Here is a 23,890-nt window from a genome sequence, read left to right on the forward strand (position 1 = left end):
ACTCCCTCTAGCAGCAAATATTCTCATTGTTCCACCCAAACCTGGAATCCTGGTTCTGGCTCTATTTTTCTTTTTCTCCCCTTTTTCTGACCTTTTCCTTTCATGCAGTGATTAACAAGGAAACTATTTCTGTCATTAAATTCTGGTTTCTAAATCATCCACCTGCTTCTTCCAGGACATTTGCTTATAGGAGCCAACCTGCTTTTCTTCAGTTGCTGGTCATTAAAAGAAATAAAGGAATGAGGAAAGTACCTTGTATCAAACTAGTTCCTCTTTGTGTCAATACTGGTAGTAATTCAAGAGAAGTCTTTTCTGAGTTGACCAGGAGTAGCATTTGGCTCTATAATCAAAATATTTGTCTAAAACAAGGAATTGTTTTAAAATGATGTAAGCTGTCAAAATGTTATATTTTAACCTAAAACATTTGTAGGCACAGCTGACATTCAGCCAGCATGTGTATTTGTTTAAGTTTGAGATTCTTTCCAATGTGACAGGCATCCATTTTGATTGGTCAGTGTCAAAACCATACCAATTTTTAAAACACTTGGATATAATCCCTCTATATTCATTGATCTTTTGACATAGGATCAAAGTCACTGCTTTGAGTATAGGTCTTTTGTTCAGAATTCTGATTCTTTTAAACCACACCCATAACATATCAAACTAAATTTCCAGTTTAGCTTCTTTGATGTATAATGAGAATTAAAAATAGAGTGCAGATGCCTACAATTTTAAGATTTCCATCCCCAATCTTTTAGAATATCCCATCAATGCCTCAGTTAAAAGCAATTTTTAAACCGAGTATTGATAAAGCATTCAATCTAGTTTGTACAGAATCTACCAACTTTCTTTCATACTGTAATATTTATACTCTGTGGGTGTGTTGTGTTGTTTAATCACTAGGTCGTGTCCGACTCTCTTGCAACCCCATGGACTGTAGCCCGCCAGGCTCCCCTGTTCATGGGATTTCCAGGCAAGGACACTGATGGGTTGCCATTTCCTCCTCCAGGGGATTTCCTGACATAGAAATTGAACCCACATTGGCAGCCAGTTCTTTACCTCTGAGCCACCAGGGAAGCCCTCTATGGCAGCCAGTTCTTTACCTCTGAGCCACCAGGGAAGTCCTCTATGGGTTTACATAATATAATTAAATTATGCAATTACAAGAATAAGCATAACTGTCATAAAATGTTTAGGAACAAAAAGTTGATTCTTGTCAGTATAAAATTCAACTTGTTGAAGAAGTTTGCAGCCATACTAGAATTTAACCCACTAGGCCAATGGTTCATTCTACCAGGGTCACTGATATTAGGTAGACATACATGAAAATGCTGATGTTCATCATTTTTGACCCACAAAATCAACAATTCAGCTAGTATATTTTATAGAGTCCTGAAAAGCTGTTCTAAGTTAAATGCATGTCCACCAAGGCAGCTTCTATTATTACACTGAAAGAGCAGGCATGCTTTTCAACACTGCTTCCTCTTTAAAATCTTTGGGAAAATAAAAAATCTTTGAATTCCACTTATTAATGGTGCTGTTTCTTCAGCCAAACATATCACAAAATCTTCCCTCTGACCCCAAAACAAAAGTTCTCTCCCCCAAATGCTATCACTAAATAAGTTTGGGAAATACCCCGTACTATATCCATCTAGGAGAGTCTTAATATCATTAGCATATTAACGGCTCTGAGAAGTCCCATAACAAGGCCTTGTTTTACTTTGTTTACCTTAGGGTTTCATAAATATATTTGACAAAAAGTAGACCGGTTCATGTAACATCTAATCCTGAATGGCTGTTAATGAAACAAACACGCTTTAGTAAACATGACCCAACCAGCATTAAGGAAAGTATTATTCTGTTCTTGCACTAGATTAAACAAATGCCATCTTAATATCTATTTGAAATGGCACAATTTGTGCAGGTGTCCCAAAGCACTATACAAATTTCACTTAGCAGTAATGTTCTACCCTGGACAATAGAGAAACAAAGGTAAAAGGAAGCATTAGGTTGTTTGCCAGAACACACACAAGATCGAGACAAACTGGAACCAAAATCCATGTCTGAACAATGATTTCTAAGCTGTGTTTACAAACAGAACTAAATTGCAAATTGTAACCACTCACTGTTTCTAACCAGATTAACTATTTATGTTAAATTCTGCCTTGGTAATTGGATTTTCAGGTAATAAATTCTAACTGGACATACTTGTAAAACACAAACATAGATTAATTCTTGGTACTTTTTTCCCACATATATCCCTCTTTAGAGATAGTCAGGAACTAGTCCCTGCATTAAATTAGATAGAAGGGACCCTACCTCTCACTTAGACATACGTCTTATGAGGAGTAGATAATATTTCTTCAAGCTATTTTAACATGAAAGCAATGAAAAAGCTGAACTAAGGCAAAAAAGTGTGCTCTTTAACCAGGAATAGGAGACCAGCCTTTGGAGTTCAAGGGACAGTTACAATGACCCATGTACTTGATTGCTGGTGACTTCTATCAGTAATTAAGAGCACAGACTATAAAATCCCCAGCTGCTACAGAGATTCAAGCATCCACTGTCTTAGCTCAGAAGCTCATTGAAAAAAAAAAAAAATAGACATAAATATATGGCTCTTTGTTGACACGATTCCGACCTTGAGAGAATGAATCTCAGTCATTTATAATGCTAAATAGATTTATGTGTTCTGAAGCTTGTCAGAATAATGGGTGTTTCCCAGCATTTGGGAATTGCATGCTACGTGACAGGGGAATAACTTTTACAGCATACCTCCCTACCCTCTCTGCCAGGGTGGGAGGTGGGGAACGGAGACTGGCAGCTTAAGAACCAGATTTATAGACTGTTGCTCTGCCTACATTATCTTGGGGTACTCTCCCACACCACAGGGCCCCATGGCCTCTGTCACAAACAATATCTGTTCTTTCAGAACACAGCAGTGCTTTACCTCAAGGCCGAGGGAGAGTTGTCAAATAGAAATGAAGAGCCTTTTGGCAAAAAAAGTGCTCTTAAAATGTTTACCTTCTCATACCTAATGGTTTTAGATCATATCTTATTAGCCTAGGAGACCATTTTATAAAGTACAATTAAGATCTCCTTGACATTTTTCTAGGAGTTCCAATTCAGCTTTGCTAATGGCTATAACTTCACTGCCTTTTCTTTTTTTTTTTTTTAATACAGCGTTGGAAATGCCGTTTACAATAATGTGGGCTACACAGGGCGCACTTGCAGTAATTACACAGAATGTCAACAGCCTCTCAAGCTGGGTTCTGTGTTGATTGCTGCTTATGACATTCGCATTTGGTCAACTTGTTGGAATCACACCTCTGCCTGCAGGTACCTGACCCTCCACGACTTCAAAAAGTGTTCTCCAAACTTTTAGTTTGATCTCAACTATTGAGTTTCACATTCCCCAGATTATAGAGAGAAAGGAGAGCCAGGCCTAAGGACAGGAGAATTGTTCCCATGGTCCATATCCCACTCATACTGTCAGTAGCTTTTGTTCCAGAAACATGTACTAAATGCCTGTTTCAAGTATGTATGCATTTATGTGTTAGTCACTCAGTCATATCCAACTCTTTGTGACCCCCATGGACTATAACCTGCCAGGCTCCTCTGTCCATGGAAGTCTCCAGGCAAGAATACTGGAGTGGATAGCCATTCCTTTCTCCAGGGGACCTTCCTGACCTAGAGATTGAACCCAGGTCTCCACCATGACAGACAGACTCTTTCCCGTTTGAGCCACCAGGGTATACTCAGCCTTATTTTGGACACACACTCCTGTGTGTGGAGGTAAGGAGCTCAGAAACCTCTTTATACCCACAAAATATTTCCTCACAGAAAAGAAATCCCACAGGAGTTAACACTTTGAGCCATAGAGTTTTGTTTCATACCCCTTTTCCTTTTTCCCTTTACATGTTTTCCTTTGTGGGTCCATGCCATGCAGACCCCTGGTTATCAATAGGCTCTATGTGGTTCACAATTTAGTAAACAAACAGCTAAAATTTATATAGTACCCATGCTGAAAAGGACTGTTATAACCTCTTATACATACCAATCGCTTATATCCCCACAATAAAGCCATGTCATATTATCATCTCCATTTTACAGACAAGTAAACTGAGGCACCAAGAGATTTATTTTGTATATTTCACACAGCTGGCAAGCAGAGAATATGAACTTTGAACTTTGGTTATTTGTAGTGAAAGAGCCTGATATCACTCTGCCATTCAAGGGAAGTCCTGATAAAATATCAGTATGGTAAATTAAACAATATAGTCCCCAGAAGATGATTAATGCATGTCATAAACACAGGATGGCTGCAAATGAAGAGGGTCAGGATAGGAACAGAACAAAGACTTTTCTCTTAGTCACCCTTCCTTCAACACCTATGCACCAGTTCCTGTATAAAGAGGCATGGGATGGGGTTAAACAAGAACAGCCTGATACGTGATTCATAATCTGTTTTAAAGGTACTAAATACTGAGGTTAACTGCTTAGTGTGCCATATAGTTGATCCTGTGTGAGAGTTTCATTCAAACTACCCACTTTTGTTCTATTTATAAATTCTTGAAATAAAGGAACTTCTTCCAGTATTATTAAAGTGGAAGCCTGAACAGGTAAGATGTGAGACATCTAACCACTACCAGGCCTCTAGGAAGGGAGGGGGACGCCTACGAAAGCCTCTCACAGAATCAGATTGAATCGGGCTCATTCAGGTATAGAAGGACTCCATTTTATAACTGATTTTGAAGGAGGGGGGGCATTAAATTAAAACAGGAAGCCAGAAGTGGGCCTGAATTACATTATTCTCTTAGTAGACTAAGAAGAGTTTGCACCTTTGGAAATGTCTGCCAGGAGTTTTTCCTGGGGCATTCATTATTTTTCATTCCATTCTGAATCTGGAAAGAGGCAGGTTACCTGCTCAGGTTAACGCGAGATCTCAAAAAGTGCTAAATTAGATGCTGGGAAGTGTTAAACCATTGATCAAAGAGATTCCCTGCTTGTTACCCAAGGATTACCTCATTCTCAACACCAGAATTGCTGGGGTTAGATTTTCTTTTTACAGTTTTGATCGTATTTTTTTACTTGCTTGACTGGTTAAAGAACAGGTTTGGTCTTGTCACTAGATTTCTTCACGGTTAAAATGTGAAAATTGTAAAACAGTTGTGCTTTTTGAATGGGCTCTTTTAAAGCTCTCATTGTCTTTAAATAAAATTTATTATAGCTATTTGTGTTCTTTTAAACCTATTTGATTACCTTTTTCTCTGACTATAAATTCATTTGAGTCTAGCTAAAATAAGCTCCAATGTTTACTTACGACTCTCTTGTTCATTTAGTTGTTTGTTTTTTTTTCTTTTTGGTCATGATTTAGAAATTATCATGCTGCAAGTTTGATTGTAAAACTTCTGTACATTTTCATAATTGAGTTGGTTAGAAAGCTTGTTATCAGTATACTTGAAAGTCATAGATATATAAAAAGATAAATGCTTCAAAATTTTCTTTTGCCATGTATTTATATAAAAGTGTCTTTTTACTATTTTTTATTATACTTTATGCCAGCAGGTTGAACAATATCTATGCTGAACACTGAATTTTTAAAGCTTTAGTGCAACCGCTGAAACTTTCTATAAGCTATTATAATGTGGTTATATTTACAGTATTAACATAATGAAAATGTAGAGTCTTATTATAGATGAAATAGAAAAAGTAAAATATTACCTTAAAATCTTCATTCAAGTGATATGAATTAACTGAAACTTGTTATTGCCTTTTACTCTTGAGTACATGATAGAGTACATAGGACAGATAAGAAAAAATAATTTCATAACATCACTGGGATGTGCTGAAAATGACAATAAAAAGGCATATTTCTCTCAACTGATATATATAGAATGGTGAAAAAACTAACTCCTACTGTGGAACTGCTGTTTCTGCTGTTCAGTTACTAAGTTGAGTCCGACTCTTTTTGACCTCATGGACTGTAACCCACCAGGCTCTTCTGTCTGTGGGACTTCCCAGACAAGAATATTGAAGTGGGTAGCCATTTCATTCTCCAAGGGATCTTCCTGACTCAGGGATCAAACCCATATCTCCTGCTTGGCAGGCAGATTCTTTACCACTGATTTACTACACTGTAAAGAACAAGGAACTATACTTAATATCCTGTGATAAACCAAAATGGGAAAGGATATGAAAAAAGATATGTGAGGCACTTGGCTGTACAATGGTAATTAAAATTTTAATTCAACTATATTTCGATAAAAAAAATTTTTTTTAAGATATGTTTCTCAAAAGAAAGATCTAAATTGTACGCCTAAAGTTATGCACCTGTTTTGTTTGTCAAAACTTCCTGGCCTGTACAGTTAAGATCCATGCATTTCAATATACGTTAATTATTTCTCAAAAAATTATGCATTGTTTTAAAACTTATGAGGGGGGTAGGATTACAGTGATAAGAATTTTAGAGAAATTTTTACATTTATTTTTAAAAATAATACACAATAAAACTGTTTTATGGCATCGTATGGATCATAACACATAGATAGATTCATGGAATCACTACTATAATCAGAATACAGAGCAGTTTCATCATCCCCCCAAAATTCCTTCATTTTACCCATTTGTAGTCACAATTTCCCCACATCCTTAACCCTTGTCAACCACTGATCTATTCTCTCTTCCTATAGTTTTGACTTAGGGATGTCATATAAATGTAATCATGCTGCTGCTACTGCTGCTGTCCCTTCAGTCATGTCCGACTCTCCGCGACCCCACGGACTGCAGCCTACCAGGCTCCTCCGTCCATGGGATTTTCCAGGAAGGAGTACTGGAGTGGGGTGCCATTGCCTTCTCCGAAATGTAAACATACAGTATGTAATCTCTTGAGACTTGATTTTTTCATTCAATACAATGCCTCTGAAATTCATTCAATTTGTTTTGTGTTTCTTTTGTTCATTCCTTTTGTATTACCATGTAGTATTCCACTGCATGGATATGTACCATCCTTCATCTATCTACCACTGAGGGACATTTGGATTGTTTAAAATTTGGGGCAATTATGAATAGGACAGTTATTAACAGTTGTGTGCAGGTTTTTGTGTAACCATAAAATTTGGTGTCTTTAGATATTAATCCATGCCTATGGGTGGCATTGCTCTGACAGGCCACACATGTATTTAATTCCATCAGAAATTGAAAATGGCCATTCCATTTTTGTATTTCCACCACTTCCAGTTGCTCTACATCTTTGCCAGTGCTTGCTTTTTTTTTTTTTTAACTTCAGTATTGAAATAGATATGTAGTGGTTAACTCATTGTCTTTTCATTTGTGTCCCTCTAACAGTAATGATCTTGAACATTATCCAGGACTATAAAGGGTTTGAGACGTTATCATATTTGCACGTTAGCCTACCAGAGTTTCATGAATGCTGACCAAGGGCATGAGACTCCTGGGTCGGAGACAAAGGAGCTAATTTAGGTAAGGGCTGCAAACTTTGAGCTCTAAGAGAAAATTTCAACTATAGCATTATGAGAAGACTTAAAATTAAACTACTTGCTTGTTGTAAATGTTTCCAACTAAGACTCCTTAAGTTATTTAAGGTAGGTGGTCCTGGTGGGAACAGACACCCCAAAATTCTGCTGGATGAGCATCAGAAGTTGGACCAGAGGAATTTGTCCGGGTGAGAGAGTGCACTTCCTAGGATTCACTGTAGCTATTGGCCCTGACAATTCTGAATCACCAGGGTGATTTCCCCTGTGCTCTGCCAGTTGTTCCTTTTCTTTGCTATGTGATGGCCATCATTTCCTTCTTTCCTGCTCAGGGTCCCTGTAGAAGGATCCTTTGATGTAGAGATGCTACTGAATAATCTCTCACCAGATGCCCACACTAGAGCTGTCTGCAGTGTCTGTCCTGAAGCTTTCATGTCCATGACATCGATTTCTTGGTAAGGCTGGCTTGTCTTCCAGAGTCCCCAGCAACATCTTTCATCATTGCCCACACTGCTAGTCCTGGGTTGCCACTTTGCACTCTTAACATTCCAAGCAAATTTTAGTAAATCCCTTTCCATTTATTTTGTTTTTGTTGATTTTGTGTCCTTTTTATTGCCACACCATGCCTTTTGGTCAAGTATTATTTAGAAAGAAGGTCATATATCTGAGTGACAGGTGTGGGTAGTTCTCACAGTTCCTTCTCCAGCTCCAACATCAGCCCTGTGTCCTTAACTCATTCTTTATTACTTAGGATGAGTCTTTTCATTTTTTTATTCAAGTTGCTATTTTGTCTTTTTCTTTGGCTATGCCATGGTGCGTATGGGGAAACTCATGCTTCTTGCTTGGTAGCACCAAATCTTAATCCCTGAACCACCGAGGAAGTCCCAAGATGAGACTTTTCATAGTATCCATCTTAAAGGGCTCTCCTCTGCTATCGTGCAGATCTGTCCAGATTTGCTGAGTCCTAAGTACACACTGAAGAACTGATGCTTTTGAACTGTGGTGTTGGAGAAGACTCTTGAGAGTCTCTTGGACTGCAAGAAGATCCAGCCAGTCCATTCTGAAGGAGATCAGCCCTGGGATTTCTTTGGAAGGAATGATGCTAAAGCTGAAACTCCAGTACTTTGGCCACCTCATGCGAAGAGTTGATTCATTGGAAAAGACTCTGATGCTGGGAGGGATTGGGGGCAGGAGGAAAAGGGGACGACAGAGGATAAGATGGCTGGATGTCATCACCGACTCAATGGACGTGAGTCTGAGTGAACTCCGGGAGTTGGTGATGGACAGGGAGGCCTGGTGTGCTGCGATTCATGGAGTCACAAAGAGTTGGACACGACTGAGCAACTGAACTGAACTGAACTGAACTGAAGTACACACAGCATCAGTGGATAGATATGTGTTGTGTGTTAGCTGCTCAGTCGTGTTTGACTCTTTGCAACCACATGGACTGTAGCCCACCAGACTACTCTGTTCATGAGATTTCCCAGGAAAGAATACTGGAGTGGGTTGCCATTTCCTTCTCCAGAGGATCTTGTCCACCCAGGGATCAAACCCAGGTCTCCCATGTTGCAGACAGATTCTTTACCATCTGAACCACCAGGGAAGCTGCTGCTGCTGCTAAGTCGCTTCAGTCATGTCCGACTCTGTGCGACCCTAGAGACAACAGCCCACCAGGCTCCCATGTCCCTGGGATTCTCCAGGCAAGAACACTGGAGTGGGTTGCCATAAGCTAGATATACACATATATATTCCCAAGGTTAGTTACACTTCACATTTCTATTAGGAAGTCAGTAATGGGCTTCCCTGATGGCTCAGACGGTAAGGAATCTGGAGACCTGGGTTCAATCCCTGGGTCGGGAAGATCTCTTGGAGAAGGGAATGGCATCCCACTCTAGTATTCTTGCCTCAAGAATTTCATGCACAGAGGAGCCTGGCAGGCTACAGTCCATGGAGTCTCAAGGAGTTGGACATGACTGAGCAGCTAACTTTTCAACATTCTCAATAGACTTGCTTCCTATATTTTTGAATATTATAAAATAATATTTATTTGACATGTCCTATATCAAAGGCACCATATCATTTAATACTCTCAACCCCAAGTAGGAGGTGCGTTTTTTGGTCAGATTTACAGATGAAAGAACTGGTGTCCCAAGAGGTTAAATACCTCATGATCACAGACCACGTTGAATTTACATCTCCAGTTGTCTGCCTCCAAAGCCTGTAATGTGAAGTCCCACCCTCTCTCAGGCCACTAGAAGGATTCATACCACAGTTACAGTCGAAGTCTGTAAGATCCTCAAGATTAATTTAATTTTATTTTAAATGTTGTCTTGAAATTGGCATCATTGTGTCTAATTACACTTCTTAGACTAGGCTCAGCTTAGTCATTCTCACATTGTTTCTCAACTTATGTTCTTAAGCAGAACAGAATTTTGTTAAAGAAAATATTGCATAAGGAAGTTCATATGGCAAAATTATATAAGATGTATTCTTCCCAGGGTTTTATATCCAACTTGCCCCCATTTTGTTTAAATATGCTGGAAAAATGTTCTTTTAGCTGGAACAAAATCGCTCTTTAAAAAAAAAAAAGTAGAGACAAATCCAGACAAATTGTAAAGCATCATTTCTCTTTAGACTACAAGCAGAAACCTCAGGTCAACCAGAAATGCCTCACTCTGGAGTCCCTTTGGGGACATTATGCATTGTGGGACATGGAGGGGCCTGCTGCCTCCTTTAAGCTGAACCAGGAAATGGGAAGTTCCACTGCCCACGTCTGCAAATCTTCTGTCTTGTTGTTTGGCAATCCATGTGTTAGTCATTCACTTCAAGGATTTCTTAAAGAGTATTTATTCCCAAAATAGAGATGCGGAAGTCTACCTTTACCACTGGGCAATAACTTCAGCTCCTGTTAACTTTCCAATAGGAGTAAAACTGATCAATGTCACTGTTGTTGAAATTATACAAGTGAACCAACTAGAGAGTGGAATTTCCCCCCTGCACCCTCCCTCTTGTTTTCATGTACTTTGTAACCTGAGGAGAAGTTTCCATGAGGAAGCAAAGTCTATGTTGAGGTTACCAGGTGATGTATGGAAGATCTCAAGCACAGAAGCTGCCTTTAGACTGCCAAAAGGAATAAAACTCTGTTGTGTCCACGATTGATCTGTGTAAGCAGAATGCGAAATGTTTTCCTTTGCAGAGGCGTTGGCGAGGTTCCTTCCCTCACGTGAGTATCTTACAAGACGCCCACTGTTCTCCATTCTAACATCCCCATGGTGATAGAATTACCTAAATAATGCTGCCCATGAGGGATTTTCATCCACTGGCAATGATACTCATTCATGATTGTGTGGGCAGCATTTTTTTTTTTTTTTTTGCTTCACTTAGGAAAATGTTTCCTACTATATTGATGCCTGCCTAAAGCTAAGATAAACAGAAACATAAAATGGAGAAATGAGTTAATTATCTAGTTATTCTGATTAGTATTTAGATTATCTGAAGCAAAAGTGAGTTTTCCTTTACTTTTTCCAGAGTATTTCTTCAAAGTCATGTAACTTTGCATCTGTAGCTGTATCTTCAGATATAGCTGTTGAAGCTTTTCTGTTGAAGATTTCCTCCCCTGTTTCTTCTTTACTCAAGATAATTTTTTAATCTTCCTCATTTCAATTTTATTGTGGAAATCAGTACAATCATGAAAACACTTCTGAACCACACCATTTAATAGTATTTAATCAAGAAAAATATTTTACTTGGAAGCGTTGAACTTGTCAGATGATGTTTACACTTTATTTACTTTCTAAGAGAAATACCTGAGACCTGAATTGAGACCTAATTTTAAAGGTCTTGCTTTAGGTACTGGTGCTTCACCTCCGGGGCCCACTTGGTTCCAAACTGAGGAGAAATTTATGATCATAAGCACAATCTACCTCCTGGATCCCCACATGCATCACATAAGGGACTTTTTCCTTTTCCTCTGTATGAGGTGAAATTGCATTGACAGGACTCAGGAGGGCTGAAGGGTGAAATAAGGCGAAATACTGGATCTTTCATTTGTCTTGAATAAGCACCAGGTACTGGGTTCAGTCCCCTACATGGAAAAACAAAGGTTAGCTAAATGAATGAATTGTGGTGCTGGAGAAGACTCTTGAGAGTCCCTTGGACTTCAAGGAGATCAAACTAGTCAATCTTAAAGGAAATCAACCCTGAATATTCACTGGAAGGACTAATGGTGAAGCTCCAATAGCTTGGCCATCTGATGCGAAGCGCCAACTCATTGGAAAAGATCCTGATACTGGGAAAGATTGAAGGCAAGAGGAAAAGGGGGTGACAAGGATGAGATGGTTAGATTGCATCACTGGCTCAGTGGATATAAGTCTGAGCAAACTCTGAGAGATCGTGAAGAACAGGGAAGCCTGGCATGCTGCAGTTCACGGGGTTGTAAGCAGTTGCGCATGACTGAGCAAATGAACAACAAAAACAAAACCATCAAATGAAACAATCATTCATTTATTTAAATGTTAATTTTTTTTCACATGTTAGATTTTGCCTGTTGGCGTTTTTATCCTCAGCTGAATGGTTATGTCATTGAATGGAAGCTGTCATCCTTACTGGTAGCTAAGGGTTACAGCCACATGAGGAATAGCACCAGTTCACAGCTACTGGGCCCTCCAGGGCACCTGGCTCAGTGCTACATGCTCTACCTGTAATCATTTCGTCCATACAAACACCCACAAAAGTCAAAGTCCTATCGTTATCCTCTTTTGTAGAAGAGTCATTTGCGTCACAGTGAGGGGTTTATGTTTTAAGCGCTCAGTAAATTTGGTCAATGGAGAAAGCGAAACAGAAGGCAAATGGAAGTAAGATGCTTTGAGTTACTGGTATATGGAAGGTATATTATACTCACTGCTTGATTGAAACCAAATGAATATCTAGAGGAAGGAACTTTAACCCTCTTTTAGGCAGAAAGAAAGACGAAGGTTCTGGGGAGTCAAACCATTCTCTGAATATACTTAGCTAGAAAGTGAAAGTTAACAAGAGAAATCCAGGACCCCTCTGCTGCTGCTGCTGCTGAATCGCTTCAGTCGTGTCCGACTCTATGTGACCCCATAGACAGCAGCCCACCAGGCTCCTCCGTTCCTGGGATTTTCCAGGCAAGAACACTGGAGTGGGTTGCCATTTCCTTCTCCAGTGCATGAAAGTGAAAAGTGAAAGTGAAGTGGCTCAGTCATGTCCGACTCTTTGCGACCCCATGGACTGCAGCCTACCAGACTCCTCTGTCCATGAGATTTTCCAGGCAAGAGTACTAGAGTGGGGTGCCATTGCCTTCTCCACCAGGACCCCTTAGAATCTGCCTATTTAAGACAAATAAGGGATCCAGTGAGCGGCTCCCCAGTGCCTGGTATGCAATTTCACCTTCTACATGGGCAGGAAAAAGGCCCTGGGTGATGGCTGTGGGCTTCTGGGAGTTGTTCCTGATTTCTAGGGAAATAGTCTCTGCTTGTGATCATAAATTTTTCCTCTGCTTAGAACTAAGCCAGAAATGGAGATAAAGCATAACTGGAATTTGCATTCATTTCCTAGGGCTGCTGTAATAATACACCATAAATGGGGAGAGGCTTAATCAACAGAAACTTATGGTCTCACAATTCTGGAGGCTAGGAAACCAAACTCAAGATGTCTGCAGGGTTGGTTTCTTCTGAGGCTGTGGAGGAAAAGACTCTACAAGGCCTCTCTCTTCAGTTTGCCCGTGGTCATCTCCTCCTTACATCTCTCCAAATTGTCCTTCCTTTACACGTCTGCTTCTGTGTCCTAATTTCCTCCTTTTATAAGGACATAAGGGGCTTCCCAGATGGCGCTAGTGGTAAAGAATTCGCCTGCCAATGCAGGAGACATAGAGACATGAGTTTGATCCCTGGGTCAGGAAGATCCCCTGGAAGAGGGCATGGCAACCCATTCCAGTATTCTTGCCTGGAGAATCCCATGGATAGAGGAGCCTGGCAGGCTAAAGTCCATAGAAACTCAAAGATTTGGACACAACTGAAGTCCTGTGGTCATGTATGGATGTGAGAGTTGGACTGTGAAGAAGGCTGAGCACCGAAGAATAGATGCTTTTGAACTGTGGTGTTGGAGAAGACTCTTGAGAGTCCCTTGGACTGCAAGGACATCCAACCAGTCCATTCTGAAGGAGATCAGCCCTGGGATTTCTTTGGAAGGAATGATGCTAAAGCTGAAACTCCAGTACTTTGGCCACCTCATGCGGAGTTGACTCATTGGAAAAGACTCTGATGCTGGGAGGAATTGGGGGCAGGAGGAGAAGGGGATGACAGAGGATGAGATGGCTGGATGGCATCACTGACTTGATGGACGTGAGTCTGAGTGAACTCCAGGAGTTGGTGATGGACAGGGAGGCCTGGCGTGCTGTGATTCATGGGGTCGCAAAGAGTCAGACACGACTGAGCGACTGAACTGAACTGAACTGAAGTGACTTGAAGGAATGAAAACGAGAGAAATAGACATAGAGAGAGTCCCTGGCTCCAAATACCATAGCATATGATACTGAATTGCTCTCTTAGCTGAGAGATACATCTCCCCAGTTCAGGAGACACCAGGAAGGAAAAGGACATCTTGCTAGGGTTCCCTCCTCCTGAGTTTCATGTCCCATTGCCACAGTGGTCGACAAGCTTCCACACCCTGAAGCAGCACTGAGGTGGGTTTCTACTGAACTCAGAGGGGCCCTGCTGGTCTGCTGCTTTAGTTGGAAGATATGAACTGGTTTCTTTCTCTTCCATTCTTCAGATCCAGCCCTGCAGCCACTGATTTCTGCACCGTACTTATCTTTGGAATAGCTATAAGCTATGTCCCTTCTCCCCTTAGAACCTTGGCCTTCACTTTCTGCCTCTTCAGCATGTGAGATAAATCTAATTTTGATCTCCATCTGATATACTGATGTGGGGCACTAGGCAGGATCCAGGAGATACCTTTAGTACAAAGATATTCAGGTGCAGATTTATCTGGAAATATTTTCACTGGTTAAGGACTGTGTTCTCTGTAATAAGATTCTGAGAACTCACAAGAAAAAAAGATAAGAAAGATTTCTGAGGTCAAATTGGTAGTAAATATCACATTGTTACCTCTGCTGATAACACACTTGCTGCTTATTACGGGATGTGTGCTAAAATGGTGACTGGGTGAGTGAGGAACTGAGAGAAAATTGGAAAATGCTAAAATGATTAAAGGGTTTTTCTTTTTTGCACACATGAGTGCCCACATGTACACAAGAGAGAGCAGGAGAGTGAGAGAGATAAGAGGAACCTTTTACAAGTATTTTTGACACACCCATGGCCTGCTCCTATTAATAGAATGCACAAAGGTGAGATTAAGTCAACAAAACCTCCTGAGAATCTTTAACTCCAGAAAATCATGGTCTGTTTTATTCCTAGACCTAAGGAGCCATAGTTATTAAAAGTTGAGGATTTCCCCTTAGTGGGAACCCAGTCAAAGATTCCCAAACCCCCCAAATTCTGACTTCTCTCACCTACCTGATAATCCCTTTCTAGACATGGTGTCCTTTCTATCCGGAGACCCACCGCCCCCTGGTGATGGACGGAAAGAATAAACTTTATCTTTCATACGATACTCATTCCTGACTCTAATGGGTAAGGACTGACCCTTGTGTGTCCCAAACGAAAAACCATGTCAGAGCACAACCTGATAACCTCAACATTCACATGAGTGATGTCCAACAACAGTCACGATCGGACTGATATCTCACAATCTCAATGTCCTTTTCATTCATTCTCTGTGTTCCTGCTGGTATGGATTGTGCCCATTTGGTTGCTGGCTTTATAAACCTTGGGATATAAGGCCTGCTACATGCCTTAGAAGGGATAGAAATATGTTCAGATTTAGATGGGAAGGGCTCACAGGCCAGGTGCTGAAGCCCATAGGACTCAATCTACCAGGTGTTAGAATCTATTGTGGATGAAAAATATTACCTGTCATATCCGTAAACAAAGGAAGTTTCTCAGACATCGAACCAGCAGCCACTGCAGCTGCCCCTGACTGTGCACCCTGAGGGGATTCAGGATGGAAAACAAAACAAAACAAAACAGGATACTCATCCTATGTAGTTAAGGAACATGTCAAAGGAATGATTTCAATAAGCCTAGACTCTTACATCTTCCCATGAGTAGAAACACACTAAATTAATTAGTTTGAGATGTCTGATCTTCTTTAACTAAAAGTAGTCTTCTGATGTTCTGGCCACTTGTTTTTTCTTATAAAACCTCTGTATATCCTCTTTCCTCTCTTACTTCTTTGGAGCAATCCCTCAGAGCTATCTAAGAGGCTGTGTTTCAGGCTTAAGTCCTCAGAAAATCTGCTGACTAGAACACAATTCTCAACTTTTAAAATTGTGTGGGTTTTTCTTAGTCAACACCACATCACTCTCCTTCTCTCATTATCACTCTCATTCTCCTGTCTCTTGACCATCCACAGCTACCAGCAGTGACCAGAAGAGAGTACAATTTGTAAAGCCTGCTGCTAAGTCTCTTCAGTTGTGTCCGACTCTTTGCAACCCCAGGGACTGTAGCCCACCAGGCTCCTATGTCCAAGAGATTCTCCGGGAAAGAATAGTGGAGTGGGTTGCCATGCCCTGCTCCAGGGGATCTTCCCTACCCAGGGATTGAACCCAGGTCTCCTGCATTGCAGATAGATTCTTTTGCAGGCATCCCCAAATCTTTTCTCTTCAGGTCTTTCCACATTTAAATCAGCTCATTTTCATGTGTAAGTTTTCAGAATCTCATGAGGGTTTACTCTTTCAGTCACTTGTTTTAATGCAGTTATTTAAAATAACTATTTCTCTTTTTTATACAGTGCATATAAATACATATTTATGCTCCTTGAAAGATGATTCCTATATCTGTACAGGGTATTTTTTTCCTTTCTAATGATTAACTTATGTTTTAACAGTTTTGAAAACACTAATGAATTGATTCAGAAAGAGGAACATTGTGTCAACTTTTTTATCAATAGAGTAAAAATATTTTGCTCTGTTTACCCAGTTCTCCATATCTCAATAGCTTTTCATCTAATTCATAGGATTCCTGGTGGCTCAGACTATAAAGAATCTGCCTGCAGTGCAGGAGACCCAAGTTCAATCCCTGGGTCAGGAAGATCCCCTGGAAAAAATGAATGACAACCCATTCCAGTATTCTTGCCTGGAGAATCCCATGGACAGAGGAGCCTGGTGGGCTACAGTCCACGGGGTCACAAAGAGTCAGACATGACTAAGCAATAACACTTTCAGACTCTCTGATAAGCAAGAGCATATGAGAAAGCTGTGAGTTGTTCAACGTATAGCAATAAGAAATAGTGATGTAACTGCTAATATGCTAAACTGTGGTTCATGGGGTTTCTATGATGTGTTTCTGTGTCTGATTTATCAATCTTGTCTCCATATACACATTCTCAGGAGGTTTGGGGCTGTGATTTATTATGCATTAAAGAAACTAACCCATTGTTGATACAAAAACAATGTACATGCATTTTCATGTGTATATTTTATCTAGCCAATAGAAAAGAACCTGGTTTTGAATGGAATGATATTATTTACAAAGCAATCATGTATTAGATTTTCCTAAGGAGTATTTTTGATAACAAGCACCACTCTAGATCTGGGCACACAGCCCTGAAGATGCATAAAAAGAAAGTCAGTCTTGGCATAAGTTATGGTGAGCTATAAGCATTGAACAAAAGCAAAACTTACAAATAATAACCGTCCAACAAAATACAAAATGTAGGAAAATTTTCACTAACTTCCAAGACGAAAATGTAAGGATTTGAGAAAAGAATTAATATATTCTTTTGAATGCCTTTTGAGTCAGAATCTTCTATAGAAATAGAGTATGGAGAATTCAGAATATTTACATAGTAAGCACAGATTTCTTTATATTTTGGGTCAAATAATGACCCATAATACTTGTTATAACCAGGGCAGTTTATCTCTCAAAGGATCAACATGAGGGTTAAAGAAATTGTAACAAGTTCATATTTTTAAAACTGTAAAACTTAATAAAGTTTAAATTAATGCCATGTGAAAAGTGATAATGAATCAACATTTACATCCATTTATATCATGGTGGCAATCCATACTAAGGGGGCATCTAAAGGGACAGTGAGACAGCAGTGGAATAGGAACTTAGCATTGTGGATGTCACCACGATGCCCACCTCCCTTTCCTCTATACTTTATTTCTAAACAGATTCACCATCATATAATCAGTGAACTAGCTCCATAGTTTACTAATGGCAAGACTGAAATTGCTTACTTTTTAGGCATGGCCTTTAATAGTACATAGGAGCAAGGCACCTCTATAGAACATGAAGCTATAAGAAAGAAATTTGGAGTTAGATGAACAAGAAAAGATCTGTATCCAGGATTGAGACCCCCAGATAAGCCTGAAATTTCATTGCAGTACTATTTACAACAACCAAGGCATGGAAGCAACCTAAATGTCCATTGACAGATGAATGGATAAAGAAGGTATGATATATATATATATATGATATATGTCCCATTGAATATATACATATATGTGATTTATATATATTTTATTTTATATATATATATATATAAATATTCCAATGTATGTGTGTGTATATATGTATAATGGCTATTACCCAGCCATAAAAAAAAAATGCCATTTGCAACAACATGGATGGACCTAGAGATTACTGTACTCAGTGAAGTAAGCCAGATAGAGAAAGACATACATCATGTGATATTGCCTATATGTGCAATCTAAAAAAGAAATGATACAAATGAACTTATAAACAAAACAGAAAAAAACCCATAAATAAAACAAACTTATGGTTGCCAAAGGGGAGAGTGATAGGTGGGATAAGGTAGGAGTTGGGGAATTAACATATGCACCTACCATAGGCACACTATGTGCTGCTGCTGCTGCTTAGCCACTCAGTCGTGTCCGACTCTGTGTGACCCTATGGACTGTAGCCTGCCAGGCTCCTCTGTCCATGGCATTCTCCAGGCAAGAGTACTAGAGTGGGTTGCCATGCCCTCCTCCAGGGGATCTTCCCAACCCAGGGATCGAACCCGAGTCTTCTACATTGCAGGTAGATTCTTTACCACTGAGCCACCAGGAAAGCCCCATACATATATACTACTACTGTATAAAATTGATAACCATAAGGACATACTATACAGTGCAGGGAACTCTACTCAATATTTTATAATAAACTGTATGAGAAAAGAATCTGAAAAAGAATGCATATGTATGTGTGTGTACTTTTTTTTTAGTCACTCAGTTGTGTCTGTTTGTGACCTCAAGGACAGTAAGTAGTCCATCAGCTTCCTCTGCCATGGAATTCTCCAGGCAAGAATTTTGGAATGAGTAGCCATTACCTTCTTCAGGGGATCTTCCCAACCCAGGGATTGAACTCAGGTCTCCTGCATTGCAGGCAGATTCTTTACTGTCTGAGCCACCAGGGAAGCCTGTGAGTGTGTGTGTGTGTGTGTATATATATATATATATATATATATATATATATATGACTTACATATGTGTATATGAATCACTTTGCTGTTCACCTAAAGCTAACACAACATTGTAAATCAACTATATTTCAATTTAAAAAAAGTTAAAAAACCAAAGAACCCAACTGGAATCTAAATTTGGCTTGTGAAACACTCTGGAGAATTTCATTAAGAGCACGGAGGTTCCAGGGACACCATCAACAAGACTCCTGTGTCACTGCCCCATTCTTGGTGTCCCCCAGCAGGTCCTCAGTAACAGGACCCTGCCCTAAGCGAAGCTGTGTACATTTCTGTGATAGAATGGGTTTCCATGTCTGAATGTACAACCAATAAAAGAAAATAAAAAATGTGTGTGACAAAGGTAGGAAAAAAAACTGGATATTTTAAAATTGGTCTGTACACTAGAAAAACATGGACCATCAAGATCAGATATCTAAGGAGACACTCATCAACCACTTGTTTTAATGCTTCTGGAGCTTATTTTAACTTAGTGTCTACCTAAAGGCACTTGGAATTCACTTCAGGTGGCACTCTTTTTATATAAGCCACAGGAGATCCCCAAAGAGTAAGAGATTGGAAAGGAAATGCTGTGTATATTGAGGAATGTCCTATACAGGGAGAAGTCATCTGCTCACCACACACACCATTAATCAGGACTTCATTAAAACGCTGTGTTCACTTGAAGGTCTCATCAATGAGATGTAACTTGGAAGATAGTGTAGTCTATTTAAAAAAAGAATCCTGGTGAATAAAAACCAAGTTTATAGTTCTCAACTACCATGGGAGCCTGAAAAAGAATGGAGGATATAAATTATTTTGATGTTGCTCTGTTCACTGAAAGATAATTAAGTCAATGCACTTTAAAAAATAATGCAAAAAAAGAAAGGCTGTGCCTTAGAGAGAATATACTTGATTAATACTTGTGAAATTTGGGGCTTTTAATAAAGAAACTTATTCTTTAGAGGCTATTTAAGAAAAAGCTACTCAGCTGATGTTATGGATGGTTTTCATATACTTGTAATTTATGAGAGTTGGTGGACAAGATGACCTCTTGAGTTATTTCCAACCCATGTGACAAGTAAAGTTTTAATTTATTATAAAATACTAGAGGAAATACAAACACATACAAATGTCCAGCTGGCCCTCATAAACTCATTAATACAAAGCAAAATTATGCCTTAATATTGCTAATTTAATAGGACTACTTATGGAAGATATATTACTGTAGAAGGTTTAAATGGCCTGCTTTGCATGCATACTTAATAACCTAGGGAAAATCCAACCACAGTCAATCTCAACTGATTTGGATGTTGATGCTATCATTTGAGTGGGTATGCTGCAAATGTATATTTGAAATCAAGAGGATTTGCCAAAAGAAATAGAGGATGACTGAATATGCTTTGATTTTAATAACAATGTGAAGATTAAAAAAATTCTGGCTTGCTACAGTGTGTCTTTTTCTCAAGGCTCATCTACTCAGGCCGAATATTACCAATATCATTCACTTATTTATTTATTCATTCAATAAGCATTTATTGATGCTTACTGTGAACCAAACACTATTTGCAGCACTGGAACTTCAATGGTGAACAAACAAGGCAAAAATCCCTATTTTAGACTTGTAGTTCAATTGGGAGCTGAAATACTTGTGAAAGAAGACAGCCAATAAATAATAAGCTAGTGACATTATTTGAGGGTCTCATGGATTCAATGAAGGAAATAAACAAGGTGATTTGATGGAGAGCAATTGGGTGAGATGGAAGGAGACAGAGTCAGGGGCTGCTAGATAGTGTGGTCATGGATTGCCTGGGCTAGAAATCAGGAAGGATGGATTTTCACCCAGCTTCTGCCACCAACCAGTTGCCTGGCCTTAAACAAGGGACATCTGTGGAATGAGCACCTTGGGCTTCCGAGGTGGCACTAGTGGTAAAGAACCCTCCTGCCAATGCAGAAGACATAAGAGATGTGGTTTCAGTCCCTGGGTTGGGAAGATCTCCCGAAGGAGGGCATGGCAACCCACTCTGGTATTCTTGCCTGGAGAATTTCATGGACAGAGGAGCCTGGCAGGCTACAGTCCATAGCGTCGCAAAGAGTTGGACACAACTGAAGCAAATTAGCACACATGCACACATATAGAATGAACAGGTTGGTTAGTATAAATAATCTCAGGAGTATTTTAATAGCCTAGAGAGAATGGTTCCCTTAAAAATCACCCTCCAACTCCCATCTTTAGGACCCCTGGAACCTGTGACTATATTGAGTAACATGCCAAAAGGGACTTTGAAAATCTGGTTAAGTTTAAGGACCTCGATTCGACTCTAGATTACCCGGGTGGGCTCAATCCAATTCCATGAGTCCTTAAAAGTAGAGAATCATTTCTTCTGGTTAAAGAGGAAACTAGGAGAGAAATGCAGCAGAGAGATGAAAGAGAAAGGGAAGCTGGAGAGAGTCAAAGTATAAGGAACTCCATCCACTTCTGCTGTTGCCTGTTTCCACTGGGTCTGTTTGGAAAGCAGGAAAAGGAATTCAGGCCCCCTCTAGGAGAAAAGACCAGCCCTTGGCTGACAGACACCAAGGAAATAGGGGCCTCAGTACTACAATCTCAAAAAAATTGAATTTAACCCACAACCCAAAAGAGCTTGAAAGCAGATTCACCCTTGAATTTTTCAGAAGAGAATGGAATCCAATCTTACCAGACTCTAAGCAAGTGATCCAGCTGAGATGCACTTTGAGATAATACATGGACATATTTTAAACTGTTAAATTTGTGGTGATTTATCGTGACAACAATAAAAAACCAACACACGGTGACTAGCTCATACGGGCGTCATCCTCCAGTTCTCCCAGTCTTCCATCCTTCCCTCACACTCTCCCAGCCCCATCTCCAAACAATAATCACTACTAATTTTACCTCCAAACCAGGTATTGAGCCATCTTCCCATCTCTACAAAATTCAGCTTGAATGTTTCAACTAACCATGTCCAACCTGGCCCCATCACCTCTATCTTATTTTCTCTTAAAACTCAATCTGTCCTCCCATTTGTAGCCAAAATTCAAAAACTATGACCATGACTTTCTTTTCTTAAAATCTTTCAATATTCCGACTAAACCAGGTGGCGCTAGTGGTAAAGATCCCACCAGCCAATGCAGGAAACATAAGAGATGTGGGTTTGATCCCTGGGTTGGGAAGATCCCCTGGAGGAGGGCATGGCAACCCACTCCAGCATTCTTGCTTGGAAAATCCCATGGATAATGCAGCCTGGTGGGTTACAGTCCATAGGGTCATAGACAGTCGGACATGACTGAAGTGACTTAGCACACATGCCCACAAACCAACAGTTTCAAGTTTAATCTCAGTAGAATATGAAGCATCCATGGCATGGCTCTTATCTGCTCCCTCCAGTCTCTTACCCCACTGTTTGCCTTAGTCTTTATGCACTCATGATGGAGAAGTGTGATTTCTCTTTGGTATCACCCTTACGTCCCAGCACATAGGGTATCAGTTCTAAGACCTCTGCTCTTTAGAGGTCACTGTTCTTGTGCTTCCCGGTCCCCTTCACAGCTGTCCACATGCTAAGGGGAGGCACTCACTCAGGTGCCATGCTTTCACCTCATGGAATATGCTATTGAGTTTTGGTCTCCCGAATTCTCTAAACAAATAGCCCAGAGCCCTTCCAGCACCTGCATGGGTCTCTTCCTTGAATTTATGTTCTGAAGGATAGACCATGACCTTGAGCAGGTCTGAGGTGGGCTGGTCAAGGGGAAAATGTTAACATTATTGCTAAAGAAAGGGAGGTGGGCAATGGAGCCAGGGATGGGTCAAGAAGAAGGTAGTTTGTGGGCTAAAGGCTGGATCTCTTCCCAGCATCATATTTCTAGCCTGGAATTCCAATAAATTCCAATATTCCAACTTACAACCTGGCCTCCTAGGATGCTATTTGTCAAGATAAGAGGGTAAATTTATTTTGTATAGCATTTTGCTAGCTTAATTTATAACTTCTAAATACACATAAGGTATGCCACTGCCATTTGCATGCTTGCCCTGATACCTGCAGATGTTGAGGGTGTTTCCCCCCACCCCCATGCACACCATGTCTTCACGTTGTTTCTGGCTGTGTTCCAGATTCTCCCCACTGTCTAGAAGGACCTGCCCATCATTTTTCCCCTAGCTGACCCTCACATATGATTCAGGATTCAGGTCAGTGGTTTCTGCCTCCAGGAAGTCTTCAGTAACATTCTCGTGCTCCTTTGCAGTCAACACATGGAAATGTGAAGTTATTAAATCTCTCTTACACTGTAAGATGAAGTACACCACATTTTTTTTTTTTTTTTTTTTTTTTGTCTCTGTACCATGGTGAGACACTGCAATGGTCTGGCACATTGGTTTAATTAAAGTTTACAGAACTGAAAAGTGAAACCAAATGGTTCATTCAGAATACTTTCACCAAGCATTTATTAGGGAATAAAATAGCACAAAAAGAGGAAGAAAATTGGTGGAGGGTGGTGGTGGTGGTGGTGGTGTAGAGAGCAGAAGTGGCAAATTCCTGGTTCCAAGTCATATAATAGTAATAGCTGAGATTTTTTTGAACATTATTTGCCAGAAATTGCACCAATTGTACTAACTGCAACTGTTCAAGGTAGAAACATCACTATCTTCACTTTATAAATGAAGAAGGTAAGGCAAGAGAGGTTTGCTTAAAGGTCCAAAGCCTGTAGGTGATAGAGCCTGGAGGGGCTCTAAAACTTGAACGTTGACCTTGAGAGCCTGCCCCTTCCTGACCCACCCACTCAAGAAAGGGGAAGCAGACCCACAGTGCCTTTCTGAAAAAGATAAGAAACCAGTGGTA

Source organism: Budorcas taxicolor, chromosome 12 (genome assembly GCF_023091745.1).
Source record: "Budorcas taxicolor isolate Tak-1 chromosome 12, Takin1.1, whole genome shotgun sequence".
Lineage (NCBI taxonomy): Eukaryota > Metazoa > Chordata > Mammalia > Artiodactyla > Bovidae > Budorcas > Budorcas taxicolor.